Below are 21,797 nucleotides of genomic sequence, written 5' to 3'. Positions count from 1 at the left end.
GACTGTGTATTGTTTCATTAGAACTAAACAGCTGGACTGTGTATTGTTTTATTAGAACTAAACAGCTGGACTGTGTATTGTAGTATTAGAACTAAACAGCTGAACTGTGTATTGTAGTATTAGAACTAAACAGCTGGACTGTGTATTGTTTTATTAGAACTAAACAGCTGGACTGTGTATTGTAGTATTAGAACTAAACAGCTGAACTGTGTATTGTAGTATTAGAACTAAACAGCTGAACTGTGTATTGTTTTATTAGAACTAAACAGCTGGACTGTGTATTGTAGTATTAGAACTAAACAGCTGGACTGTGTATTGTAGTAGTAGAACTAAACAGCTGGACTGTGTATTGTAGTATTAGAACTAAACAGCTGGACTGTGTATTGTTTTATTAGAACTAAACAGCTTGACTGTGTATCGTTTAATTAGAACTAAACAGCTGGACTGTGTATTGTAGTATTAGAACTAAACAGCTGAACTGTGTATTGTTTTATTAGAACTAAACAGCTGGACTGTGTATTGTAGTATTAGAACTAAACAGCTGGACTGTGTATTGTAGTATTAGAACTAAACAGCTGGACTATGTATTGTAGTATTAGAACTAAACAGCTGGACTGTGTGTTGAAGTATTAGAACTAAACAGCTGGACTGTGTGTTGAAGTATTAGAACTAAACAGCTGGACTGTGTATTGTAGTATTAGAACTAAACAGCTGGACTGTGTATTGTAGTATTAGAACAAAACAGCTGGACTGTGTATTGTAGTATTAGAACAAAACAGCTGGACTGTGTATTGTAGTATTAGAACTAAACAGCTGGACTGTGTATTGTTTAATTAGAACAAAACAGCTGGACTGTGTATTGTTTAATTTGAACTAAACAGCTGGACTGTGTATTGTGGTATTAGAACCAAACAGCCGGACTGTGTATTGTATTATTAGAACCAAACAGCTGGACTGTGTATTGTTTCATTTGAACCAAACAGCTGGACTGTGTATTGTTTTATAAGAACTAAACAGCTGGAATGTGTATTGTTTAATTAGAACAAAACAGCTGGACTGTGTATTGTTTAATTAGAACTAAACAGCTGGACTGTGTATTGTTCTATTAGAACTAAACAGCTGGACTGTGTATTGTTTAATTAGAACTAAACAGCTGGACTGTGTATTGTGTTATTAGAACCAAACAGCCGGACTGTGTATTGTAGTATTAGAACCAAACAGCTGGACTGTGTGTTGAAGTATTAGAACTAAACAGCTGGACTGTGTATTGTAGTATTAGAACTAAACAGCTGGACTGTGTATTGTAGTATTAGAACAAAACAGCTGGACTGTGTATTGTAGTATTAGAACAAAACAGCTGGACTGTGTATTGTAGTATTAGAACTAAACAGCTGGACTGTGTATTGTTTAATTAGAACAAAACAGCTGGACTGTGTATTGTTTAATTTGAACTAAACAGCTGGACTGTGTATTGTGGTATTAGAACCAAACAGCCGGACTGTGTATTGTATTATTAGAACCAAACAGCTGGACTGTGTATTGTTTCATTTGAACCAAACAGCTGGACTGTGTATTGTTTTATAAGAACTAAACAGCTGGAATGTGTATTGTTTAATTAGAACAAAACAGCTGGACTGTGTATTGTTTAATTAGAACTAAACAGCTGGACTGTGTATTGTTCTATTAGAACTAAACAGCTGGACTGTGTATTGTTTAATTAGAACTAAACAGCTGGACTGTGTATTGTGTTATTAGAACCAAACAGCCGGACTGTGTATTGTAGTATTAGAACCAAACAGCTGGACTGTGTATTGTTTCATTAGAACTAAACAGCTGGACTGTGTATTGTTTTATTAGAACTAAACAGCTGGACTGTGTATTGTAGTATTAGAACTAAACAGCTGAACTGTGTATTGTAGTATTAGAACTAAACAGCTGGACTGTGTATTGTTTTATTAGAACTAAACAGCTGGACTGTGTATTGTAGTATTAGAACTAAACAGCTGAACTGTGTATTGTAGTATTAGAACTAAACAGCTGAACTGTGTATTGTTTTATTAGAACTAAACAGCTGGACTGTGTATTGTAGTATTAGAACTAAACAGCTGGACTGTGTATTGTAGTAGTAGAACTAAACAGCTGGACTGTGTATTGTAGTATTAGAACTAAACAGCTGGACTGTGTATTGTTTAATTAGAACTAAACAGCTTGACTGTGTATCGTTTAATTAGAACTAAACAGCTGGACTGTGTATTGTAGTATTAGAACTAAACAGCTGAACTGTGTATTGTTTTATTAGAACTAAACAGCTGGACTGTGTATTGTAGTATTAGAACTAAACAGCTGGACTGTGTGTTGAAGTATTAGAACTAAACAGCTGGACTGTGTATTGTAGTATTAGAACTAAACAGCTGGACTATGTATTGTAGTATTAGAACTAAACAGCTGGACTGTGTGTTGAAGTATTAGAACTAAACAGCTGGACTGTGTGTTGAAGTATTAGAACTAAACAGCTGGACTGTGTATTGTAGTATTAGAACTAAACAGCTGGACTGTGTATTGTAGTATTAGAACAAAACAGCTGGACTGTGTATTGTAGTATTAGAACAAAACAGCTGGACTGTGTATTGTAGTATTAGAACTAAACAGCTGGACTGTGTATTGTTTAATTAGAACAAAACAGCTGGACTGTGTATTGTTTAATTTGAACTAAACAGCTGGACTGTGTATTGTGGTATTAGAACCAAACAGCCGGACTGTGTATTGTATTATTAGAACCAAACAGCTGGACTGTGTATTGTTTCATTTGAACCAAACAGCTGGACTGTGTATTGTTTTATAAGAACTAAACAGCTGGAATGTGTATTGTTTAATTAGAACAAAACAGCTGGACTGTGTATTGTTTAATTAGAACTAAACAGCTGGACTGTGTATTGTTCTATTAGAACTAAACAGCTGGACTGTGTATTGTTTAATTAGAACTAAACAGCTGGACTGTGTATTGTGTTATTAGAACCAAACAGCCGGACTGTGTATTGTAGTATTAGAACCAAACAGCTGGACTGTGTATTGTTTCATTAGAACTAAACAGCTGGACTGTGTATTGTTTTATTAGAACTAAACAGCTGGACTGTGTATTGTAGTATTAGAACTAAACAGCTGAACTGTGTATTGTAGTATTAGAACTAAACAGCTGGACTGTGTATTGTAGTATTAGAACTAAACAGCTGGACTGTGTATTGTTTCATTAGAACTAAACAGCTGGACTGTGTATTGTTTTATTAGAACTAAACAGCTGGACTGTGTATTGTTTAATTAGAACTAAACAGCTGGACTGTGTATTGTAGTATTATAACTAAACAGCTGGACTGTGTATTGTCTATTAGAACCAAACAGCTGGACTGTGTGTTGAAGTATTAGAACTAAACAGCTGGAATGTGTATTGTTTTATTAGAACTCAACAGCTGGACTGTGTATTGTAGTATTAGAACTAAACAGCTGGACTGTGTATTGTTTCATTAGAACTAAACAGCTGGACTGTGTATTGTTTTATTAGAACTAAACAGCCTGACTGTGTATTGTAGTATTAGAACTAAACAGCTGGACTGTGTACTGTAGTATTAGAACTAAACAGCTGGACTGAGTATTGTTTAATTACAACCAAACAGCTGGACTATGTATTGTTTACTTAGAACCAAACAGCTGGACTGGTTTTTACAATGTCACCAAATGACTTGTGTTGGATCCTCTCAGACAAGTTAACTGTTTAATCCAGGCTTGAGAGAGACGGACAAAGGTTTCTTCCTCTTCATTCCTTTAGTAAACCTCCAGGGCTGTAGGATGTCAAGGGTCAGCCAGCAGGTTCCTACAGCCCAGCAAGAAAAGCATCTGTCAGCAGACGTATTTTCTCTCTCTCTCTCAAGGACAACTGCAACTGGAGGAAGGTTAGTTCCACATGAGCGGCTAGTTCCAACATTCCAGGAGTGTCGCTCCATATCTAAGAGTCAGGTGCCTGGTAGAGGGTGGAGGGGAGAGTGACCTCCAGGCATAATTTACATTTTAACACAGCAGCACGACAGCATGGAGGGAAGCACGCTGTATGACTTTACTACGCTTGAAGGAGACTGGGAATGGAAGTGAATGCTGCTCCACTCCCTATCCCTAACCAAAAACCCTGCAGAAGCAGATCCAGGATCACTACTATATCCCATGGGGACTGGTGGCAGAGTTGGTCGGAGGGTTGTGGGTTCCTCCTTACAGTCAATAGGAGAAACTCCCTAGCCCCAGCCCCTTGCTACTGGTACAATCGATGGCCACTATAATAGGATACTGGGGGTGGTGATAAGCTCCCATCTAATTACATGGCAAGGCCATTTCAAGGCCACTAACCCAGTTATACACTGAATACTCCCCACTTGAGATCAATATACATTCCCAAGGAGCAGCCCAGAGGTTAAAATAAGGAAACACTGGAAATGGAGTAACACTGGTAGAAACACACACTTTGATGGTATATTGTGCATTAGTACACCTGAGATTGTGAGTTTGACACATTTAGATCCTCCTGAGATTGTGAGTTTGACACATTTAGCACCTCCTGAGATTGTGAGTTTGACACATTTAGATCCTCCGGAGATTGTGAGTTTGACACATTTAGTCCTCCTGAGATTGTGAGTTCGACACATTTAACCCTCCTGAAATTGTGAGTTTGTCAGAGAATGTTATGCGGCATTTAAACCAATACTAAGAAAACCAATACTAAACCAATGCTAAGGAACAGAGAGCCTTATCCAACATCCAAGTTTTCCTGGCTGGCAGTAGTTTTCCTATCAAACACCACTACGTCTAGGACTCTAGGTCAATGCATTACTTTAGGAACATTTGGATCAAAGGAATTCAAAACAAGAGCGCTGCGTTCTCACCGAGTAAACAGTGGGCCACGCCTCCCAGAGCGCCACACCCTCTCAGTCCCCCTCCAACGCCAGCCTTCTGTTTTCTTAACGATGTGTAACGGTTAAGTTTGGATTTTCTTGTTTAATGAAAAACAAAAAGGTCCTCCCACCACTTTTAACCCTTTCCAGGTGTGGTGGGCTGGGGCCTTGGTCTGAGGGGGCTGTGAGAGGACCAGGGGGCCCCTGTTGGGTCACGGTGCCAACCCTCTCTGCAGACTGTGCTCAAGGAGGACAGTGAGTCCTGTGAGGGCTCAGGTCCCTGGGGCTTAAACCTGGCAGTGTAGACAGTCCTTTACCTAGCAGGGACTAGGCCTCTCCATTACTTCCCTTTACTGTCCTCTCTGATCCCAGCCCTCATCTGGCAAGCACTCTTTTGTATACAGAACTCAATGGACCCAAGCTTTCACACACACCCACACGCATCATTCCATGAAAGCGGTATTTGTTTAACGTTTAAACATAGTGTAGTGCATGTTAGTGAGGCTCTGCCTACCTACAGTTAGACACATGGACAAACTGACCCACAGCGACCGACCAGGGGGAACACCATGGCATATTGTCATGTGATCTCAGCCTGAAATAGCTGTGTGTGTAAGTCACAAAAGGGGAATGGATACCAGTGCACTCTGTGGTATGCTGGAAAATACAACTCTCAAAAGGTGAACCTCAACCCCCTTTTAATCAGCCTTATTCCAGGATCTAGAATATACCATCCCGGCCATCTCCATTCACTGAGAGAGAGAGAGAGAGAGAGAGAGAGAGAGAGAGAGAGAGAGAGAGAGAGAGAGAGAGAAAGAGAGAGAGAGAAAGAAAGAGAGAGAGAGAGAAAGAAAGAGAGAGAGGGAGAGAGAGAGAGAGAGAAAGAGAGAGAGAGAAAGAGAGAGAGAGAAAGAGAGAGAGAGAAAGAAATAGAGAGAGGGAGAGAGAGAGGGGAGAGAGAGAAAGAGAGCGAGAGAGGGGGGGGGGGGAGAGAGAGAGAGAAAGAGAGAGAGAGAGAGAGAGAGAGAGAGAGAGAGAGAGGCTATAGCCTAGAGGTTGGTGCAAGGTTAGAGATAAGAATAGATTTTGGGTTCTGAATGATTTAGTAGCCCTGTGCACTCCAGAATATCAGTCCAGAAGAAGAGAAACACACAACTGCTGCTCGGCACACATGTTGCATGTTTACACACACACATGAAACACACGTAAGAGAGACAGGGAGCAATTCAACCACAGACAGCTGACCCGACTGGAGTGCCGCCAGAATCCTGGAGACCTGACAACAGCATGTAGTATTTCAGGTTACCCATAACAGTAGGCAGAACACAGTGTCCCTGCATCAGCTTAGTCACAGTCATCCAGGCAGGACATGTTGTGCCCCCGTCGTCCTCTGCCTTTGACCTTGGGTCTTATTGGATACATGACACCTGTCAGTCAAAGGGACCACTGGGAGGGTCTCTGGCAGTAATGCCGACCAATCCAGACCCGTAATGTTAACACACGTCCTTCACATCAGTCACTTACACTTACATGTGCTCAGGAAACCAAAGGGCATTTGCAACTTCCTTGACTCTTGATTATTGACAGTACATAATACAAGCAGTTCAAAGCTAGCTACAGAAAAAACTTACCAGGGTACAAAGACTGTACATTCATGCAACACTTTGTCATGACAACAGGCTTGTGGACATATTTACAGTGCCTTGCGAAAGTATTCGGCCCCCTTGAACTTTGCGACCTTTTGCCACATTTCAGGCTTCAAACATAAAGATATAAAACTGTATTTTTTTGTGAAGAATCAACAACAAGTGGGACACAATCATGAAGTGGAACAACATTTATTGGATATTTCAAACTTTTTTAACAAATCAAAAACTGAAAAATTGGGCGTGCAAAATTATTCAGCCCCTTTACTTTCAGTGCAGCAAACTCTCTCCAGAAGTTCAGTGAGGATCTCTGAATGATCCAATGTTGACCTAAATGACTAATGATGATAAATACAATCCACCTGTGTGTAATCAAGTCTCCGTATAAATGCACCTGCACTGTGATAGTCTCAGAGGTCTGTTAAAAGCGCAGAGAGCATCATGAAGAACAAGGAACACACCAGGCAGGTCCGAGATACTGTTGTGAAGAAGTTTAAAGCCCGATTTGGATACAAAAAGATTTCCCAAGCTTTAAACATCCCAAGGAGCACTGTGCAAGCGATAATATTGAAATGAAAGGAGTATCAGACCACTGCAAATCTACCAAGACCTGGCCGTCCCTCTAAACTTTCAGCTCATACAAGGAGAAGACTGATCAGAGATGCAGCCAAGAGGCCCATGATCACTCTGGATGAACTGCAGAGATCTACAGCTGAGATGGGAGACTCTGTCCATAGGACAACAATCAGTTGTATATTGCACAAATCTGGCCTTTATGGAAGAGTGGCAAGAAGAAAGCCATTTCTTAAAGATATCCATAAAAAGTGTTGTTTAAAGTTTGCCACAAGCCACCTGGGAGACACACCAAACATGTGGAAGAAGGTGCTCTGGTCAGATGAAACCAAAATTGAACTTTTTGGCAACAATGCAAAACGTTATGTTTGGCGTAAAAGCAACACAGCTGAACACACCATCCCCACTGTCAAACATGGTGGTGGCAGCATCATGGTTTGGGCCTGCTTTTCTTCAGCAGGGACAGGGAAGATGGTTAAAATTGATGGGAAGATGGATGGACCCAAATACAGGACCATTCTGGAAGAAAACCTGATGGAGTCTGCAAAAGACCTGAGACTGGGACGGAGATTTGTCTTCCAACAAGACAATGATCCAAAACATAAAGCAAAATCTACAATGGAATGGTTAAAAAATAAACATATCCAGGTGTTAGAATGACCAAGTCAAAGTCCAGACCTGAATCCAATCGAGAATCTGTGGAAAGAACTGAAAACTGCTGTTCACAAATGCTCTCCATCCAACCTCACTGAGCTCGAGCTGTTTTGCAAGGAGGAATGGGAAAAAATGTCAGTCTCTCGATGTGCAAAACTGATAGAGACATACCCCAAGCGACTTACAGCTGTAATCGCAGCAAAAGGTGGCGCTACAAAGTATTAACTTAAGGGGGCTGAATAATTTTGCACGCCCAATTTTTCAGTTTTTGATTTGTTAAAAAAGTTTGAAATATCCAATAAATGCTGATCCACTTCATGATTGTGTCCCACTTGTTGTTGATTCTTCACAAAAAAATACAGTTTTATATCTTTATGTTTGAAGCCTGAAATGTGGCAAAAGGTCGCAAAGTTCAAGGGGGCCGAATACTTTCGCAAGGCACTGTATCTGCACTACCTGGAATTGTCATCCAATCATCCACAGGCACATAGAACACAAATCCTGTACACATGCCGTGGGCACAGACGTCAATTCAACATCTATTTTGCGTTGGTTCATTGTCATTTCATTGAAATTAGGTAGAATTCAACCAGTGTGTGCCCAGTGGGTAGCTACGGTGGACAGGGCTCGTTCACACACACACACACTCAAACACACTCTCTGCCTTCCTCCTATTTCTCCATGGCCTGCACACACACACAATAAGTCATTTTACTAGACCATGACCCTTCATGTTTTCCAGGCTGGCTTAAACTGCATGTGTGAATTACTAATAACTCAGAAATGACAGAAAGTCCTGTGGTTGAGTTGTGATTCATACTTGAGTCTCTCTCTCTCTCTCTCTCTCTCTCTCTCTCTCTCTCTCTAATAGCTGTACAGACTATGTGTAAAAAGCAGAACCGCTCCAACCCCAAATCTGGATGATTAATGAGAGCACTAAGGAGCCCTCCTCAAAATGACTGCGTTGAAAAATGCATCCAGTACCAACTTTCCACCTGCGTCCCATAGCACATGTTGCGTAGCGTTCCTCATGAAAGCAATCTGATGTATGATTGAGCAGATGGGCTGCCAGCTCAGGGGACTGCGGTCATCACATCAATAGCTGTGACAGAAAACCGCCCATGGTCAAAATACAGGAGCACAAAAAATGTAGGTGAGGCTCCCCAAACTTAGTTTGTATGCTAACTAGACCTACAGACTTAACTCAGGTGGTATAAGAGCAGGAAATAGAGTTAGTAAAGCACCATTGAGTGGCTAATAGTAAACTACTCTCCTTTTCTTTGACTTTGATCCTTTGGTGTCAGTCTTATCTCAACGACTTCATCTTTGACAAATTTTGTTCGAAGGATTACAAGTAGTTGCTTTATCTGGCCTAACAACATCCGCCTCCTCCCACCATGTTAATGGTTTGCCTTTCACCAGAGTGCAACCGAAAGCAACTCAACTGCTCACACTGACTACCATTGGCATGAAGGGCGTGCAAAAGTCGAACGGGTCACACAGAGTACGGAGAGAGAGACAAGGCAAAACAGTATGGGCTTAAACATTAACTCTCATCTTTATGGTTTACACATTTCCAAAGAAATTGCCTCTTGCCTGAAATTGTTCAGTGGTGATAACGTCAGGCTTGCAGTGTGCTGTGGGGGTTTACAACAGTATAAATCACACTGCCCTCTGGAACATGACAAATGTTTCATAACATGAGAGATGAGATGCTATCTGGTTTCATGACAGAATAGACTCTCTCAGTGTGGGATTATACTGGTCGTCAGCTGGACAGGATAGGCCTACAGGTACACCAGCCAGGAAGGCAGGCAGGTAGCCAGGCAGTCAGGATAAACATCTGCATAGTTGCTCATCAGATTAGTGTTTACCACTGGTTGAAATATGTAATAACAGTGGTGGGTATGAGAGGTTAGGTGATCATTGTTTCGTTGCCCGCAGTAGGTTTGGTTTAGTAAGCGCCAAGGTGTATCCGTTTAACCCCCAGCTAGTCATTCATCAGCGTGGGTGTGACAGAGTAAGCAAGGCAAGTCTACTTGCTTAGGCAAGTTGTTTTGATTCCTTTCAATGTGACAAGGGAGGTGTCCATGGTGTCTAAAATTAGGATGTTATGGGATATGTGTGTCTCAGTGGAGATGGTTATGGTTGATTGCTCGGTGTAGGGGACCTGTGAGTGCGGCCGGACAGCCATCCATCATGCAGGTCCCGAGGACAGCCCGCTCCATCTCCTGGGATTAAGAACTCAGAGATGATGAGCGCTTCCCAGTTACTTCTCTCAAACAGGATAGCACAGTGTAAAGGCACAGAGTAGGGACCCTAGAGAGGGGATGTCACCTCAATCAGAACTGCTCAGAGCATTTACTCACCAGCACGGAACCAGGAGCCAACAACACTTCAGCAATAACAACCCCAGTTGAACTAGGCATTATTAGTTTAGGTCAGCATTAGCTCAAGTCATTAGTCCCTCATCACTTTCCATAACATGAAGAACAGATGGGAATACCCTATTCACCAGAGGGTGTAATTTAATATTGATCTAATGGGAATCTGGGACAGCTACTAGCCACAGCTTGAGCTGGGAGGACCCATCTACTATTTGTTGACATTTTATGGACATTGCTGCAGGGACTTGCTTCCATTCAGCCACAAGAGCATTAGTGAAGTCGGGCACTGATGTTGGGCGATTAGGCCTGGCTCGCAGTCAGCATTCCAATTCATCCCAAATGTGTTCGATGAGGTTGAGGTCAGGGCTCTGTGCAGGCCAGTCAAGTTCTTCCACACCGATCTCGACAAACCATTTCTGTATGGACCTCGCTTTGTGCATGGAGGCATTGTCATACTGAAACAGGAAAGGGCCTTCCCCAAACTGTTGCCCCAAAGTTGGAAGTACAGAATCCTCTAGAATGCAATTGTATGCTGTAGCATTAAGATTTATCTTCACTGGAACTAAGGGGCCTATCCCAAACCATGAAAAACAGCACCAGACCATGATTCCTCCTGCACCAAACTTTACAATTGGCATTACGCATTGGGGCAGGTAGCATTCCCCTGGCATCCGCCAAACCCAGATTAGTCCGTTGGACTGCCAGATGATGAAACGTGATTCATTACGCATGGTGATCTTAGGCTTGTGTGCGGCTGCTCGGCCATGGAAATCCATTTCATGAAGCTCCTGATGAAAGGTTATTGTGGAGATGTTGCTTCCAGGCAGTTTGGTACTCGGTAGTGAGTGTTGCAACCGAGGACAGATGTTTTTTACAAGCTACAGCATTCGTCAGTCCCGTCTGTGAGCTTGTGTGGCCTACCACTTTGCGGCTGAGCCGTTGTTGCTCCTAGACTTTCCACTTCACAATAACAGCACTTACAGTTGACCGGGGCAGCTCTAGTAGGGTAGAAATTTGACCAACTGACTTGTTGGAAAGGTGGTATCCTATGACGGTGCCACGTTGAAAGTCACTGAGCTCTTCACTGAGGCCATTCGACTGCCAATGTTTGTCTATGGAGATTGCATGGCGGTGTGCTTGTTTTATACACCTGTCAGCAACGGGTGTTTCTGAAATAGTGGAATCTCCTGATTTTAAGGGATGTCCACATAGTTTTGTACGTAAAGTGTGTGTGGCCCAGCCCTGACAGACAGAGAGAGTGAAAACAAGGCTTACTACTCACAGTGGGATTTTACAACCACAGACAGACACAGGTTCATGTTTAATGAAGGAGACTAGCAGCCTAAATGTAGTCTGAAAGTACTACATCCCATGTAGCCTCCCTCCTGCTCCCCAACAACACAAACACGGCCTGTGGCTCTCTCTACAAGATGGATGACACCACAGAGTTTAACAAGGGCCACCTTTATTATATAACATCATGAATGTGGTTTGCATTTATTTTGCATAGTGGGTTCTCATGGAAGGCCCCAAAAGTGTAACCCTTTACATACATTCTGAGTATGAGTTGGACAAACTTGTCATAGTTTAGACAGTGCTACCACTATATTGTTATGGCCATGAGAGGTTGGGAGGACATGGACAGCTGAGGAAGAAGGAGGGACAAACCCCCTGCAGCTAGTCGGCCTTGATTGCTTGCGATCATGATGTAATCAAATCAGGCTTAAGGCTCTTAATGGACACTTTGTCGGGTGTGTGGGAGTCTCCTCCATTCCCTCTTCTGACTGAAAGGAGACTGGGCAGCCAACCTGACTGACAGGAGACAGGGCAGCCTACCTGACTAACAGGAGACAGGACAGCCTACCTGACTGACAGGAGACTGGACAGCCTACCTGACTGACAGGAGACAGGGCAGCCTACCTAACTAACAGGAGACAGGACAGCCTACCTGACTGACAGGAGACTGGACAGCCTACCTGACTAACAGGAGACATGAGAGACTTCCTACCTGACTGACAGGAGACAGGAGAGCCTACCTGACTGACAGGAGACCGGGCAGGAGACAGGAGAGCCTACCTACCTGACTGACAGGAGACAGGAGAGCCTTCCTACCTGACTGACAGGAGACAGGAGAGCCTTCCTACCTGACTGACAGGAGACAGGAGAGCCTTCCTACCTGACTGACAGGAGACTACAATCTGGCCAGTGTGTAGGGAGGGGGGGAGTGACCAAAGTGCACACACAAGGCGGTAATCCACACAAACCACCGGTCCAGTGCTCAGTTGGTCCACAGGGAAGACAACCAGGTCAACTTTAAAATGTCATTGAGATTACACAGACAGCCCACAGTCCATCAGAATGGGATTGTGCTGCTGCTTCACATCTGCTTGATATCTTGTTTCTCTCCATCCTTTTGAAATGACAGAAGAAATAAAAGTGGTGAGATATGGGGGTGTCGTCTGTTGGAGAAAACACAATGAAGTGACAGTGGAGGAGCATGGGGACATGGAATGTCCTCATACACAAAAAAACTATCCTGTTTGTTTTTTACATTTCAAAACTGCTCTCTAATATTCTGAAATCATTTGTTAATAAAAATGTACCAGACAGAGGTTGTAGTGTAAATCAAGTTGTATTGGTCACATACACGTGTTTAGCATTTAGCAGATGTTATTGCGAGTGTAGCGAAGTGCTTGTGCTTCTAGTTCTGAAAGTGCACCAATATCTAACAAGTAATATCTAACAAATTCACAACAAATACCTAATACACACAAATCTAAGTAAAGGAATAGAATAAGAATATACAGTTGAAGTATTAGTCCACCTTAGCTAAATACATTCCTGACAATTAATCTTAGTAAAACTTCCCTGTCTTAGGTCAGTTAGGATCACCACTTTATTTTAAGAATGTGAAATGTCAGAATAATAGTAAAGAGAATTATTTATTTAAGCTTTTATTTCTTTCATCACATTCCCAGTGGGTCAGAAGTTTACATACACTCAATTAGTATATGGTAGCATTTCTTTTAAATTGTTTAACTTGGGTCAAACATTTTGGGTAGCCTTCCACAAGCTTCCCACAATAAGATGGGTGAATTTTGGCCCATTCCTCGCACACGCTTTTTTAGTTCTTCAATGTTCTATATGATTGAGGTCAGGGTTTTGTGATGGCCACTCTAATACCTTGACTTTGTTCTCCTTAAGCCATTTTGACACAACTTTGGAAGTATGCTTGGGGTCATTGTCCATTTGGAAGACCCACTTGCGACCAAGCTTTAACTTCCTGACTGATGTCTTGAGATGTTGCTTCAATATATCCACATCATTTTCTTTCCTCATGAAGCCATCTATTTTGTGAAGTTCACCAGTCCCTCCTGCAGCAAAGCACCCCCACAACATGATGCTGCCACCCCGTGCTTCACGGTTGGGATGGTGTTCTTTGGCTTGCAAGCCTCCCCCCTTTTCCTCCAAACATAACGATGGTCATTATGGCCAAACAGTTCTATTTTTGTTTCATCAGGACCAGAGGGCATTTCTCCAAAAAGTACGATCTTTGTCCCCATGTGCAGTGGCAAACCGTAGTCTGGCTTTTTTAATGGCGGTTTTGGAGCAGTGACTTCTTCTTTGCTGACCGGCCTTTATGTTAATATAGGACTCATTTTACTGTGGCTATAGATACATTGTACCTGTTTACTCCAGCATCTTCACAAGGATCTTTGCTGTTGTTCTGGGATTGATTTGCACTTTTCGCATCAAAGTACGTTCATCTCTAGGAGACAGAATGCATCTCCTTAGCGTATGTAAACTGCTGACCCACTGGGATTGTGATACAGTGAGTTATAAGTGAAATAATCTGTCTGTAAACAATTTTGGGAAAAATAATTTGTCATGCACAAAGTAGATGTCCTAACTGACTTGCCACAACTATAGTTTGTTAACAAGAAATTTGTGGAGTGGTTGAAAAACGAGTTTTAAAGACTCCAACCTAAGTCTATGTAAACTTCCCACTTCAACTGTATAAATATGTGGTCCTTGGGTTGTAGCTGCGTGCTGTTACTATTATAGTAAGGCATGTATTGATGCAATCCTAAGGACCAGAAATGTCTTTCCATATGAAGACTGATGGACTGCGTAACACAAAATAGTTTTTTGATGTTCCTCTCTCTCCAGGAGGGAATTGGAATTCAGTTTAAAGGTTGTCAGACAGTAACACTAACCTTAATTGACAGCAGGCTCCCGGGCCAGGGAGTGTTGTTTCCTCAGTCAACTCTGTACATCGTCCTTGGTTGGCCACTAACTTTTGACTCGTCACATACACTGCTGCTACTGTTTATTATCTATCCTGTTTCCTAGTCATTTTACCCCTACCTATATGTACATAGCTACCTCAATTACCTTGTACCCCTGCACATGGACTCGGTACTGGCACCCTGTGTATATAGACAAGTTATTTACTCATTGTGGTTGTATTCCTTGTGTTTTACATTATTTCTATCTTTCTCTGTCTACGTTGTAGCAAGGGGCCCGTAAATAAGCATTTAAACGTTATTCTACACCTGTTATTTACAAAGCATGTGACAAATAACATTTGAATGTGAGAAGCATGAGCACACACACACACACACACTTTACAACTAAGGCTGAGCTCACAAGCCAAGCAAGGAAATGTTTTCGCTTCCACCAAATCATGAAGAGATATTTGGACTTGCTTGGTCTTGTTTACATGCTATTTCACAACGGTGATTGTTAAAAAAGGTATTGTTTACATGCTATTTCACAACGGTGATTGTTAAAAAGGTATTGTTTACATGCTATTTCACAACGGTGATTGTTAAAAAGGTATTGTTTACATGCTATTTCACAACGGTGATTGTTAAAAAGGTATTGTTTACATGCTATTTCATAACGGTGATTGTTTAAAAGGTATTGTTTACATGCTATTTCACAACGGTGATTGTTAAAAAGGTATTGTTTACATGCTATTTCACAACGGTGATTGTTAAAAAGGTATTGTTTAGGTGCTATTTCACAACGGTGATTGTTAAAAAGGTATTGTTTAGGTGCTATTTCACCACGTGATTGTTAAAAAGGTATTGTTTACATGCTATTTCATAACGGTGATTGTTAAAAAGGTATTGTTTAGGTGCTATTTCACAACAGTGGTTGTTAAAAGATGATGAATTTAGGGTTTACAGCATACAGCTAATACTTGTGTAAATGCAGTCATGGTCATTATGAAAATCCTTACTTTATAGAAAAGATTCACAAGGCATCTGTTATCAGGATTGACAATCAGAACTGTGTTGTTTTGGGTGCTCATGAGCCACCATGTTGACTATCAGAACTGTGTTGTTTTGGGGCCTCATGATCCAACATGTTGACTGTTTACAGTGACAACACTGTTTACACCAGGCAGGCAGCATGGTGCACTGAGGGTGGTGTTAAAGCCAGGATTAGGGCCTGAAATTCCTTCATCTGCAAAGGGATTACAGTGCAAGTGGAACAGGTGTTTGTGACATATTCTGCAAGTCAATAAACATACATTCAAAAGAGAACACAGATTCCTCAAAGACCTCAATCGGTTTGAGATGAACGTACTGAACTCTCCAACGTGTCACTTGTAGTGATAGCTGGGCTAGAGCTAGGACAAATGGGTGCTGGCTGGGACATGACTGGGACGTGAGTGGCTGCAAGAAAAGAAATCCTAAAAAGTCAGTTAGGGCCTTGTGCATTCCTGACCCTCTTAACCTCTGGTGTGACCCCATCCCTTGGCTCCTGAATGCTCTGGGTCCTGTCCTAGCTGCTCTGACTTATGATGGTTTTATCACAGTAGAATCAAACATGTTTTATTGTTCTGTGGTAGTATTCCCTGGATGTCAGCGCTATTATGGACAACCTTGTGCTCCAAGGTAACCTTGACTGAGTGGCTGGCTGGGGCTGGGAGGCAGAGAGGGGCAGCTACAGCTCTCAAATGATCTACAGCATGTTGTTTGTATCGTGTGTTTTCCTAATAGCCGTCGCCATAGCAGGCTGAGGCAGCAAGGCAGACTTTGGTCTCCATGGTTCTGTTGTGTGTGTTGTCTGCTCTGCTCTCTGTTAATCTCAACCCACGGTCTCCAATCCACTCCAGTCTCTGCTCTGGGCTTCCTCACAGGCAGTTTCACAAACAAGACAGGGAGTCCATCAACACCAAGCAGCCAAATCACTCCGTTCCCTCTCCCATAGCTAACCACACATACTTACTCTGCCATGATTAAACCATGCTTATTCATGTAAGCCAGCAGACTTTCAGAGCACCCTGCAGGGTCATATAACAGATTCTGGAGAGAGAGAGGGGGGGGGGGGGGGGGGGGTAGCTGTGTGAAGGTGGATGAGGTGTTCACTGAATTGCAGGGAAGGATCCTGGGGAGGGGGGGGTGAAGACATTATGTTGCAAAATCAGCTTCTCCTTGGCCAGGCCTGAAGCAACTCCATTCCAGAGGGTGCTGGTTTCCATAATTCTGGAGAGAGAATCTTGATTATTGTCCAGTCGTATGGTCCAGTGCTGCAAGGAAAGACCTAGTTAAGATGCAGCTGACCCAGCTGTAAGAACCATTAATGTGTTGGAAATCCCAAATTGTTTGCATAGTTAACTTACACACAGCTGACACACACCCCACCAGACATGCCACCAGGTGTCAAAAACGCGCAAAGCGTACAGTATTATATAGAGTTCTTATTGCAACTTCCTTCCATCTCATATTGCTCAAATAAACAACAACCCTGGTTTCAAAACACAGATAAAGCAACACCTAACCTCAACTCCTCACCTCAACACCTCACCTCAACACCTCACCTCAACACCTCATACGTAGGCTTGGTGTGACTTTAAAAAATGTATGTAGTTCTGTCCTTCAGCTGTTCTTGTCTAATGATATTCTGTATTATGTCATTCTGTATTATGTTTCATGTTTTGTGTGGACCCCAGGAAGAGTCGCTGCTGCTTTTGCAACAGCTAATGGGGATCCTAATAAAATAGCAAATGACTCCATTCCAGAGAGGTATGGTCTTCATAACTGTGCCCTCTCCCCAAAGACAAATGACCAAATTACCAATTATTCATTTTACGGCCACAGAGTTGGGGAGAGGATCCATAAAAGATGGCAGCTTTAAGGAATTGGTGGATTGGGATGAATTGAGCAGAGGAAGGTCAAAAGATTTAGCCGCCGCGTGAAGCGTCTTCTGTAGCATGAGCCAGCTTCACCTGGCATCGATCACAGGTGGCAAGTACAGAGGGGTGTGAACATGCTATATAGCAGGGGCATTCAACTCTTACCCTACGAGGTAAGGAGCATACTGGTTCTATTCTACCTCAATTAAATACACCCACCTGGTGTCCGAGGTCTAAATCAGGCCCTGATTATAGGGGAACAATGAATCAAATCAGTGGAACTGGCTTCAAAGTCCAGAGTGTAGTTGTAAGGCTTCCAGGCCCAGAGTGTAGTTGTAAGGCTTCCAGGTCCAGAGTGTAGTGGTAAGGCTTCCAGGCCCAGAGTGTAGTTGTAAAGCACAGGATGTATCCTGATAGAGATAGCACATTTGTTTTCAGGACACACACTATTGGCTGAGACGAGGCTTGACTGCTGGCTGTGTCTCGAAGGATCCAATGTGTCATACAAGAAGATCCCTATGTCTTATCTTCCCTGTATGTTCCCATCAATGCCCAAGTTTCTCATCATTGATCATTCCAACTTCATGAAAAATAAACAGTAGATGGGAATAATAATATGAGAAACAGGACATAAGCACATACATCGCCCAGTAGTGCTGTATATATGTTTAATGTAAACATGTACAACTGCAAAAACAAAGTTATTTCCTACTAGCAATATAGCATTTCATTTGGCTGTAAGCTATAGTCCATACTGTACACTACAGCAACAAGAGAACATGAGATGATTGACAGTTTAAAGAGTGAGATTAAAATAGTACCAAATCTAATCAAAACAAATATTTCTCTAACCCACAGCATCAGCTAAACTTTCACTGCAGCGATTACGAATTTGAACTCCAAGAGTTTGAATAAATGAAACGCTATAGAGCTTAGTGTCATGTAAGTGTTATAAAGTGCCTTATCGGGTTGCCAGAGGGGGGGGGACATGCCATATAGTTTGTGCCAGGTTGGATGACTGGGATGGGCTCCTTTCTAACATTGAACATAAACATCCCCCTCCTCCTTCCCCCCTCTGCGTGTCTCTGAGTGCCAAACTATCGCAAGCGCTAAGTCCTGCACCCATGTGATGACTGTTTACATCCCTGACATCCTAGGCCAGTACTGTTTACAAGAGAGTGCAGGGAGAGAGAGCTCTAGAGAGAAGAACAGGTAGAGGGGGAGAAGGGGAGAGCGCTCTAGAGAGGGGAAGAGAGCTCTAGAGATGGGAAGTGGACGAGAGAGCAGGGAGAGGAGGAGAGAGCTCTAGAGAGCAGGGAGAGGAGGAGAGAGCTCTATGGAGTAGGGAGAGGAGGAGAGAGCTCTAGGGAGTAGGGAGAGGAGGAGAGAGCTCTAGGGAGTAGGGAGAGGGCTCTAGAGCTTATGTATGGACCGCCTGCCTGGCTGTTTCAAAACACAGTCAGGCTCTTCATATAATTGGAGAGGTAGTGCCGTGTCCTCCCTGTTGAAAAACAAGACAGACCTTGAGCGGCTGCCTGTCCACCATGCGGGACAAATGCTGGCCAGTAGCCATGACAGTCCATGCCTGCATATCGAAGGGTTTAAATAAACTAAGAGTGGCATCTCAGTGCCACAATTCGCAGATAGTGAGAGAGAAAGAGAGGAGGCCATGGAGTCAGAGTTAGCCATCATTTTAGGAAAAGTCAGGAGGGAGGGGGTGTTGCCTCCCCCTTTACAAACATATCCCCCTTGCCCTCAAATCTCCACTCTTGCCTGGGCCCCTCCTTCAGTCTGATTAGGCCCCAGACCATTCTGTCCCACTGTCACCACACACAGGGGTCAATGTGATTTCCATTAAGGGAAAGGGCACTGCCCCATACAGCACAGGGCAGATCAACATGTAAACAATCATTGACTACTCTTTGGAGTTTGAAAGCATGGAGTTATAGAACATCAAAGCATTTACTTTATAAATGTCACTTAAGTGTCCCTGTTGAAGACAGGCTTCTGCCCTATGGGCCGTTGTATCTCCTCTTTCAGTAGCGTGCAGCAGCTTGATGTACAAGTACACTCTCTGGACAGGACTCTAGTCTATTGCAGGCCAAATAACTTCCTTCAAATGTAAAAGGCATAACGAATTAAGTTTCAAGTCAATGTGTAGCAAACTTATGGATTAAATTATATCAGGTTTAAGGGAACCTGGTGAACTGCATCTCTTACAGAATGTCAGTGTGTGTGTCCATGTTCCATCTCTATTCATGTCTTATTCAGAGGGTCTGGAAACTGAAGGAGAAAGCAATAAACTCCTGATGTTGTGGATTTTTTGCCTAGTCAATCCCCCTGACTAGGAGATCTGCTCCGCTTGACTGCCGTGGCCCACTCCCACTCTGTCCCTCGACTGACTGACAGTTAGCCAGTGGACGGTGAGGTGATTGCACCATGTCAGTGGCTCTCTCCCCAGGTCCCCGAGGGGAACATCAGGAGAAAGGGGCTTCCTGGCTGCATGGGGGCAGAGTGTCATGTGCCTCCCTAACCTGTCTCACCACTACCTTCTAAACGCCAGTCATTTGCTACAAGCCAGGGGAGACTTTCACATTCTAGTCCAGCAGTACAGGGGACGAGCTATTGTTAAAACTAAATTGGTTGTGCCAGAGAGATCAGCTGACAGGGCCTTAAAGAAGCAACGGCATCAGGAGTGTTGCCAAATGGTTACCAAATACAGCCCTGGTTTAAAGCGCCCAGGACAGGCCCACTGCTGCCATTTCTGTGGCCAGCCTAGTGCGGCTTGGATGGATCACATTCAATGTGATTCAACTCTTCCTCCCAAATTGGGAGGGGAACTCTTCCAGGAAAAATGCCCCCCGGCACACAGATGCTCTCTCCCTTGACTGCCGTAATATAGCCCCCCGTGATTGGACAATAAATTCTGCCCAGCACAAATATGAGGCTGCAACCAGATAGACATTGTTATTGTGCAGCCTCTGATCTACATTCTGACAGAAACAACATGGACGCCTTGATTCAGCCCTGCCTGATTAGTATTGCAGTAGCTGTTTTGCGATGTACCACCCAGAAGAGGTAGCTGGAGTAAAACTGCTGTTCCAACAGTGACCAGCGGGGGGAGGCCAAGGGTCCAACAGAAGATCCTATACAGGCAGTGGGCTATTTATAGAACCATTGAATGAGAGAACGTTTATTTTTAGAGCTGTGTAGGGTTCTGTCATACTAGGGTTAGCGGTAGCTGCAGGGAGTCACTGCATCACATCCCTGGTGACAACCCGTCCTTAGCTGAGGCAGTGACGACCACAAACACAGAATACGCCACACGTTTAAATGTCATATGGAGGACAACACGTGTCATTCAATAGCATCGTTTGGTTAGTACAACATTCAAAGCCCTGACATCCATTTTACACGTGATTACTCTCCATTTTGTTGCTAACATAGTGAAAGCTCTGTTATCATAACTCACATATAGACCACCACTATCTACAGGTATGTGGCCTTTCCTTAAATTATATCTAAAATTCAGAAACTGCACCATCTTAGAGCCTAATACAAATCCTGTTCTGAGTCAACATGGTAAAATAGAGGTGACTATCTGAAGAGCTGCATACCCAGCTTGAGTGCTGTATTACCCAGGGCACAGTGACTACTCTGCACCAATCTGCATAACAATGACACTGCTGCACTGACAGAGCCGTGCTCCCTTTCAAACAGCGATCTCTTCCTTCATATCATCAGAGATTATTATAAAACGCCTGACGCACGGTCCTGCTGTGTTAAATCACTGAAATAAATCCAACTCAAAAAACATGACATCTATACCTTGACAGTGGGCTTACAGAGAGAACATTCTCTTTAGATCATATTATGTCGCAGATATTGACAGTAAAAGGAATGACATGACTACACTGGTAAGATATGAACATGTTTAGGTTGTGTGACATCCACCAGAAGATTAACGTCACTGTCGACTGAGCTAATAATGAAGAGGCTAAAGGTAAAGCCAACAGACATCTGTTGGGTGAGCGCTGGTGTGGTGCGCCCCCTTGTGGCCAGCTGAGAAAAGACAGTTATGTCTGTCTAGACCAGTCAGCCCAAATGCAGCACCAGGTAATGTCTGGTCTTCTCACTCTGCCCTGATATTTGGACCAATGAGAAGGCTTCGCTAGCTGCAGTACAACAACTGTCTTATTAAAGACATATCAACCTAATGATGTAATTGGTTTAGTAACACACCTTTGCTGCCATTTCATGTCTGGAATCAAACTAGATCCGCTTCATCCATTTGAACAAGCTATCTTAATCACTTTCCTTATTTGATCATGCAATCTAGCATTAAGGTTTGCCGACCTCATTCTTCCTAAAAATCAGAAAACTATTTAGCCTGAGCATAAACTGCATTACTGTCAACGTCAGTGGCCAAGTCACCTGACAGTGCTAGTGGTACATC

The sequence above is a fragment of the Oncorhynchus clarkii genome, chromosome 31 (genome assembly GCF_045791955.1).
Source record: "Oncorhynchus clarkii lewisi isolate Uvic-CL-2024 chromosome 31, UVic_Ocla_1.0, whole genome shotgun sequence".
Lineage (NCBI taxonomy): Eukaryota > Metazoa > Chordata > Actinopteri > Salmoniformes > Salmonidae > Oncorhynchus > Oncorhynchus clarkii.
This window is presented reverse-complemented; position numbering follows the sequence as displayed.